The sequence below is a fragment of the Rutidosis leptorrhynchoides genome, chromosome 4, assembly GCF_046630445.1.
Source record: "Rutidosis leptorrhynchoides isolate AG116_Rl617_1_P2 chromosome 4, CSIRO_AGI_Rlap_v1, whole genome shotgun sequence".
In the NCBI taxonomy this organism is placed as follows: domain Eukaryota; kingdom Viridiplantae; phylum Streptophyta; class Magnoliopsida; order Asterales; family Asteraceae; genus Rutidosis; species Rutidosis leptorrhynchoides.
This window is the reverse complement of record NC_092336.1, coordinates 633,169,473-633,176,473: the sequence shown is the minus strand read 5'-3', so window position 1 is coordinate 633,176,473 and position 7,001 is coordinate 633,169,473.

The following is a 7,001-nucleotide window of genomic DNA, read 5'->3' as shown; positions in this document are numbered from 1 at the left end:
AGACGAGCATGACGATGTTATGTTTGACAGGGTTAACTCTGATGTGGTCTTTTAGATTATGAACCGTGTACTTTTGATAACAGAATGTATTTACGTCTTTTCATGTTAATATGTAATTTGTTTTAATGACACGTGACATCGGTTTGTACAATTGTTAATATCGTATTTAATTAATGCTAATGCTTCCGCCACGTATTAAAAAAAAAAAATTTAGCGGTGTCACACCTTTGGTTCATGTATGAAACATTCTCTCTTTGTTCCATTGTTAGTTCAATACTGAGACAATCTTTTGTTAAATGTGGTCCTCCACACTGCTCACAACTAATTCGTATTGAATGAATATCTTTAGTCATCTTTTCCATTCGTCTCTTGACAGCATCTATCTTTGCGGAAATGGAATCAAAGTCATGGATAGAATCGGCTCTAGCTGCTTTAGATGATCTAACGATATCTTTTTCTTGATGCCACTCATGTGAGTGAGAAGCAGTGTTATCAATAATTTTGTAAGCGTCAGTTGCGGTTTTCTTCATAATGGAACCACCAGCTGCTATATCTATGTCTTTCCTTGTAGTGATGTCGCATCCTTGGTAGAATATTTGTACTATTTGACAAGTGTCTAAACCATGTTGCGGACATCCTCTCAATAACTTTCCAAATCTGGTCCACGCTTCATATAAAGTTTCATTTGGCTTTTGTGTGAACGTAACAATTTCTCCTTGAAGTCTCACGGGTTTAGATGCCGGAAAGAATTGTTTAAGAAATTTTTCAACTAAAACATCCCATGTATCAATCGCCCCTTCAGGTAACGATTCTAACCAGTCTTTGGCTTCTCCCTTTAAAGTCCAGGGAAATAACATGAGATATATCTGTTCATCCTCCACTTCTCTTATTTTAAATAGTGTACAGTTCCTATTAAAGGTACGAAGATGTTCATTTGGATCTTCCTTCGGCGCACCACTAAATTGGCATTGATTAGTCACCATGTATAGAATTTGTCCTTTGATTTCATAATCTGGCGCATTAATGTCTGGTTGAGTAATTGCGTGACCTTGGCCAGTGCATTTAGCTCTCATTCGGTCTTCCATACTTAGAGGTTCCAGATTTTTCATGATTGAATTTGTTGAATCTGAATCACTAGAGGATTCCGATTTAATGGTAGGTTCCTCAATAATCTCTGTTTGAATGATTGGTGGTTCCAGAGGAAAGATTAGTGGTTCAGGATCTCTGAATTGTCCCTGAATATCCTCCGGATTCTCAATTGTGAGGTCGGGTTCAAAAAATGGATTATCGGAAATTTGAATTGGAGTACTTCGTCGACTGGATGACGATTCTAAAGAAAAATCAACGGCGACAATATTGGCTAAATTTCTTGATCGAGTTACAGGTGGTGAACGTACAAAAGGTGGTGAACGTTTTGCTCGGTGCATTCACTGAATATCCTATTAGTTATAAAAGATAAAAATTATTTAAGTTATCAAATTAATAGACTTTTCTGCTTTTGCCCACGTTTCGAATAGCCAATAGATGCAGCAGGGAGCCAGAACCCTTTAAATCGGAAGCTCACAACTCAGCCACTAACAAATCCAACTATTACTACGAAGCAGAAATTTTTTGGATGTCTAACAATTTATTCACTTAAAATAATTTTTCGTTGAAATTTAAAGAGATTTTAGAGAAGAAATAGAATATTCTATGTCCTAAAAACTAGAGTGGCGAAAAATAAGAAAGAAAAAGAGTGCGTCGAAAAATGTCGAAAAATAAAAGGTCGAAAAATAATAGGCGTCGAAAAATAAAAATAAGAAAGTAGCGCGTCGAAACTTAAAAAGGAACTAAAAACTAAGAATTAAAAGTTGCGTCTAAAAATATTAAAGCTTACAAGAAATTCTATATCCTAAAACGGCAATAACTTAAAAAAGTACTAAAATATAAAAACAGCGTCGCAAAATTCTAAAGCACCTAAATCTTAGTCTAAAGAAAAAGTACTTAAGGGATTTTACGGCAAAGCCTAAAAATCTAGAAATAAAAATAACTATGGCAAAAACTATATCTTAAAACTAAATACGAGCGAAAAATACAAAAAAAAAAAAAACGCTAAAACTAATAAAAAGAAACAAAATATAAAAATAAACTTAAAGTTGTAAAAAGTACAATTTTTATAAAAATATTATTTTATATTATTTATTTTATAAAACTATTACTTTTATATATTTATAAAACTAATTAAACTAAAAATACAAATTAAATAAAAACTAAAACAAATTATTATTAAATATAACACTAATTAGGGTTTAATAATAATAATTATTAATAATTTAAACCCTAAACTGGTCAGCTGAGGTTTCAGACTTGTCAAATCAGGTCATGCGATCGCATAGCCTGACCGTTGTAATTCCATGCGGTCGCATGGTCTGCGAATTCGGGCCAGAACCTGGGCTGCTACAGTACCGGGCCGATTACTTTTATTATTATTATTTTTTTATGTTTTAATTTTCTGTTTTAATATATATATATATATATATATATATATATATATATATATATAAAATATATGTAAAAATTAAATAAAAACTTAATTTTTAAATAAAAATAAAAACTTTATAATTTTATATATATTTAACAAACTATTAAAAATGTATAATTTTTTTTTGTTTTTCTTTTCTTTTTATATTTTTATATTTTCAATATTTAAAACGAATTTTCACAAAAGCGTATTTTTACAAAAGTAAACTAAAATTTTTCTATATAGCGTTGCGCTTTCGGCGTTTATGTCTTCCCCGGCAGCGGCGCCAAAAAATACTTGATGTTTGCGAGGAGGTGTATACAAAATAGTTATATTTTTACTAAGAAATACTATTAAATATGATACAATTTTACACAAGTTATTTATTTATTTATAGAGTGGAAATACCTAAACCTTGCTACAACACTTATAGGTAGTGTACCTAATCGTACAGTAGTGTAGTTTTTAGTAAGTCCGGTTCGTTCCACAGGGAGACTTAGCCAAGTTTAACGCTATATTAGTTTTAACTTATAATTTTAAAAATACAAAAATATATATAAGTAATATTATTATTATAAAAGGAGGTTTTTACCGTTTAATGACCGGTTTGTCAATTTTAAAACTTTAGTCGCAGTTAAAACCTAATGTAAAATATTAAAAATAAAAACAACTTAATTTAAAGCGTAAAGTAAATGACAATAATGAAATTGCGATAAATAAAATTGCGATAAAATAAAAGTACGATAACTAAAAGTGCAATAAAATGACAGTAAATAAAAGTGCGATAATTAAAAGTGCAATTAAATATGAAATAAAGGAATTATGCTTATTTAAACTTCCGTAATCATGATGTTCGACGTGTTGTTTTTAGTTTAGTACTATGGGTTAATTGTTCTTTGTCCTGGATTATTCGATATGTCCATACGGATTTGTCCATAATAGTCCATCAGTCATAATCATAAAGTGCGAGAGTCTTCGTCAAATTATTCTTATTCCCGAAGTCAAATATTCCAACTAATTGGGGATTCGAATTGTAACAAGGTCTTAATACTTTGTTTAATGAATACACCAGGTTATCGACTGCGTGTAATCCAAGGTTTTACTACTTTGTTAACAGTTACACCAATTACCCTTGAATGTAGTCCACCCCTGTTTCAACAAGTCTATTGATTATTAATCCATCCCCGTGTCCGGTTAAATGAACAATTATTGGTATTTATAGATATCCCGCCCACCGTACCCAGTCAAGTGTATGTGGTTATATATAAATACGTCAAATTATAAGTCTATATATTAAATCAACGAGGTATCATTTAGTTAATATAAAGCCCATTAATAGCCCATAGTCTAATTTCCACAAGTGTCGTTCTTTTGTCCAAACCCCAATTATGGTACAAAGCCCAATTACCCAATTTTAATATTTAGCCCAACATCATGATTACTTCGGCATTAAATAAGCATAATAATAACTTAGCTACGAGACATTAATTTAAAAAGGTTGAACATAACTTACAATGATTAATAATAGCGTAGTGTTACACGGACAGAATTTCGACTTACACCCTTACAACATTCGCTAACATACCTTTATTATTAGAATTTAATATTAAAATTAAAATATAATATATATATATATATATATATATATATATATATATATATATATATATATATATATATATATATATATATATATGAGTGAGATAGAGAGATAGATAAAGATATTTCTAAATTCGTCCAAAACTCGCGAACTTTATAGGACCTGACTTGTCACTGTTCACTATGCGATCGGATGGAGTTATAGCGTCCAGGCCATGCGATCGCATGGCCCCTTTTTCCAGCTCACAAGAGTTTGTTTGCATTCTGCCGAAGGTTTATATAAATATAAATAATATATAAATAATTTTAAGAATTATATAAATATTATATTATATTTATGTGCATAGTTGACTTGTAATTTTTAGTCCGTTGCGTCGAGCGTTGAGAGTTGACTTTGGTCCCGGTTCCGAATTTTCGAACGTCCTTGCGTACAATTTAATATCTTGTATTTTGCGTTTTGCGACTTGTACTCTTGTAATTTTGAGATGTTTCTCACCAATAATTTGAACCACTTTGATTGTACTTTGTACTTTTGAGCTTTTTGGTCGTTTGCGTCTTCAATTCGTCGAATCTGTCTTTTGTCTTCACCTTTTATTATTTAAACGAATATCACTTGTAAATAGAACAATTGCAACTAAAAGCTTGTCTTTCTTGAGGGATAATGCTATGAAATATATGTTCGTTTTTAGCATTATCAGAAATTAACTACGTTACATATGTATGCGAAAATACATGTCTCTATATATCTGTAAAAACAACGACAAGTTTCTTAGTCAAACGGGTCATTAAATTAAATGACTTCAGCATTTATATTCACTTAATACCTAAAATATGTTATTAAATTGTTTTGTTTAAACAAACCGTGATTTCACGGGTCATTATACTAGTGTATCTAATTTGAAATAAGAAAAGTACTCAAAATGTGATATTCGCTACAATTCGAGGGGCTTTTGATTTGATTTTAAGTGTATATGTATATTACATATGTATATGTATTTATTTAATTTTCATTGTAAAATATGCGTAATATTAATTATGGAGTATTAATTAAATTAAGCTGTTGTGAGAGGTACCACATTATCGTAAATTAATTCACGTCATTTATTATGATTTGAAAATTTAATTAATTTTAATTTACTAACATTAAAAACAAAAAGATTTTGCCAACCCGTTTAAACCGTTGTAATAACAATTTGCTACGTTTATTTAATGGTAGCCGTTATATAAATCTACAATTGTTTTAAAGCCCAACGAACCCTACTTGCTTATCACTATGTTTTATGTTTGTTGTTAAAATAATTTTTCAAGTTGTTTATCAATCCAATCATAAGGTTTTAATGCCAATCCATATGCAGGTATGTTCACAATGGTTGTTGGTTTATCAATGACTTCATTAACGTGGTTGATTCTTTCAATTTGAGCATTTGTTAATGTGCTATGATCTTTAATTAGGTATGTTTGAAGAGTATGGATGTATTGGTTGAATGATAAAATGTGTTTGCACACCAACTGTTTGATTAAATGCTTGAATGAGTATATAAAAGTTGCAATAATGTTTGAACTAATCCAATCATACGGCTTTTTTTCGGAATTTGTTTAAATCTTGGTGTTCGATTAATTAATTGAGTCGAGATTTTAAACTACCATTGGTCTTGACTTGTTCAAGAAATTATTTTTATTATTTCGAGTCCAACGAGCTACGATCTATACACAAATTATATACGAACTTGTATTATGGATATTCAACTTCAAATGCGTGATTGTTTTTAGAGCTTAAATATATAATTATGGAAATCAAACTTTAACTAGCAAAACTTGAAGTACTAGATGTTGACATACTTTGAGTCTTGAAGTACTAGGTTTGTATTTTTATTTTTTTCGACGATACTAGTATTATAAACTGGATGCCATAATATACTATCCCGTCAAAATTTTGTTAGAGAATGTAAACCCCGTAAATATTATTGATAATATTAGCCCTATTTATAGAGGCATAACCCTAGAAAACCTAACAGACCCAAGCCCACAATCAGACTTGGGCCTAAGCCTAACTATACTCTAACACTCCCCCGCAGTCCGAACGGTGAAATCACGAAAGTTCGGACTGAAAAGTAACAATAAACATAAAATGAATAAATAAAAACACAATTTTCTCTCTAATTTGTCGTATCGATTTGATTAACTGCGTATCCTTTTCCGTAACGTTTTTTTTTTTTTTTTTACGTCGTGGCTTGTTTGCCTAAGGATTGAGCAGAACTTGGGCTTTGAACTTTACCGCTGATACAATCTTCTTCAACGCTGCAAAACAAGAGGGTTTTTTTTTTCTTTTTATATTTCTCTTTTTTTTCGGAGTTTCGAACCTAGTCAAGCTAGACGGCTCATCCCCACGCCGATTATTATTAGTTAGGTAACTTATTGAAAAAGAAAATAAGGTGCGGATAAAAAAAAATCATATGATGCGACTGTAAAAAATAAATATTAAGAAAACATAGAAAGAGGCTATGGTTTAACGATTGTAGTTTAGACTAGGAATGAAGTAAGCAATTAGTCCTTAATTGATAGATGGCTTTGTTTGGATAGATCTCACAATTGAAAAAGAAAACTACGGTTGAGTGGGATCGATTAAAATTAAAATAATAATAATAAAAGAATAAAGTAGAAAAAACGCTTGTTGCGACGACTACATCATGAACATGCTGGATTGTTATTTTCTTTTTTTTTCATTGGTTTTGCAGTAGCTGTAGTGACCCGAACTTTTCCATGTTTATATATATTAATTGAGATTGATATTTACATGATTAAATGTTTCCAACATGTTAAGCAATCAAACTTGTTAAGACTTGATTAATTGAAATATGTTTCATATAGACAATTGACCACCCAAGTTGATCGGTGATTCACG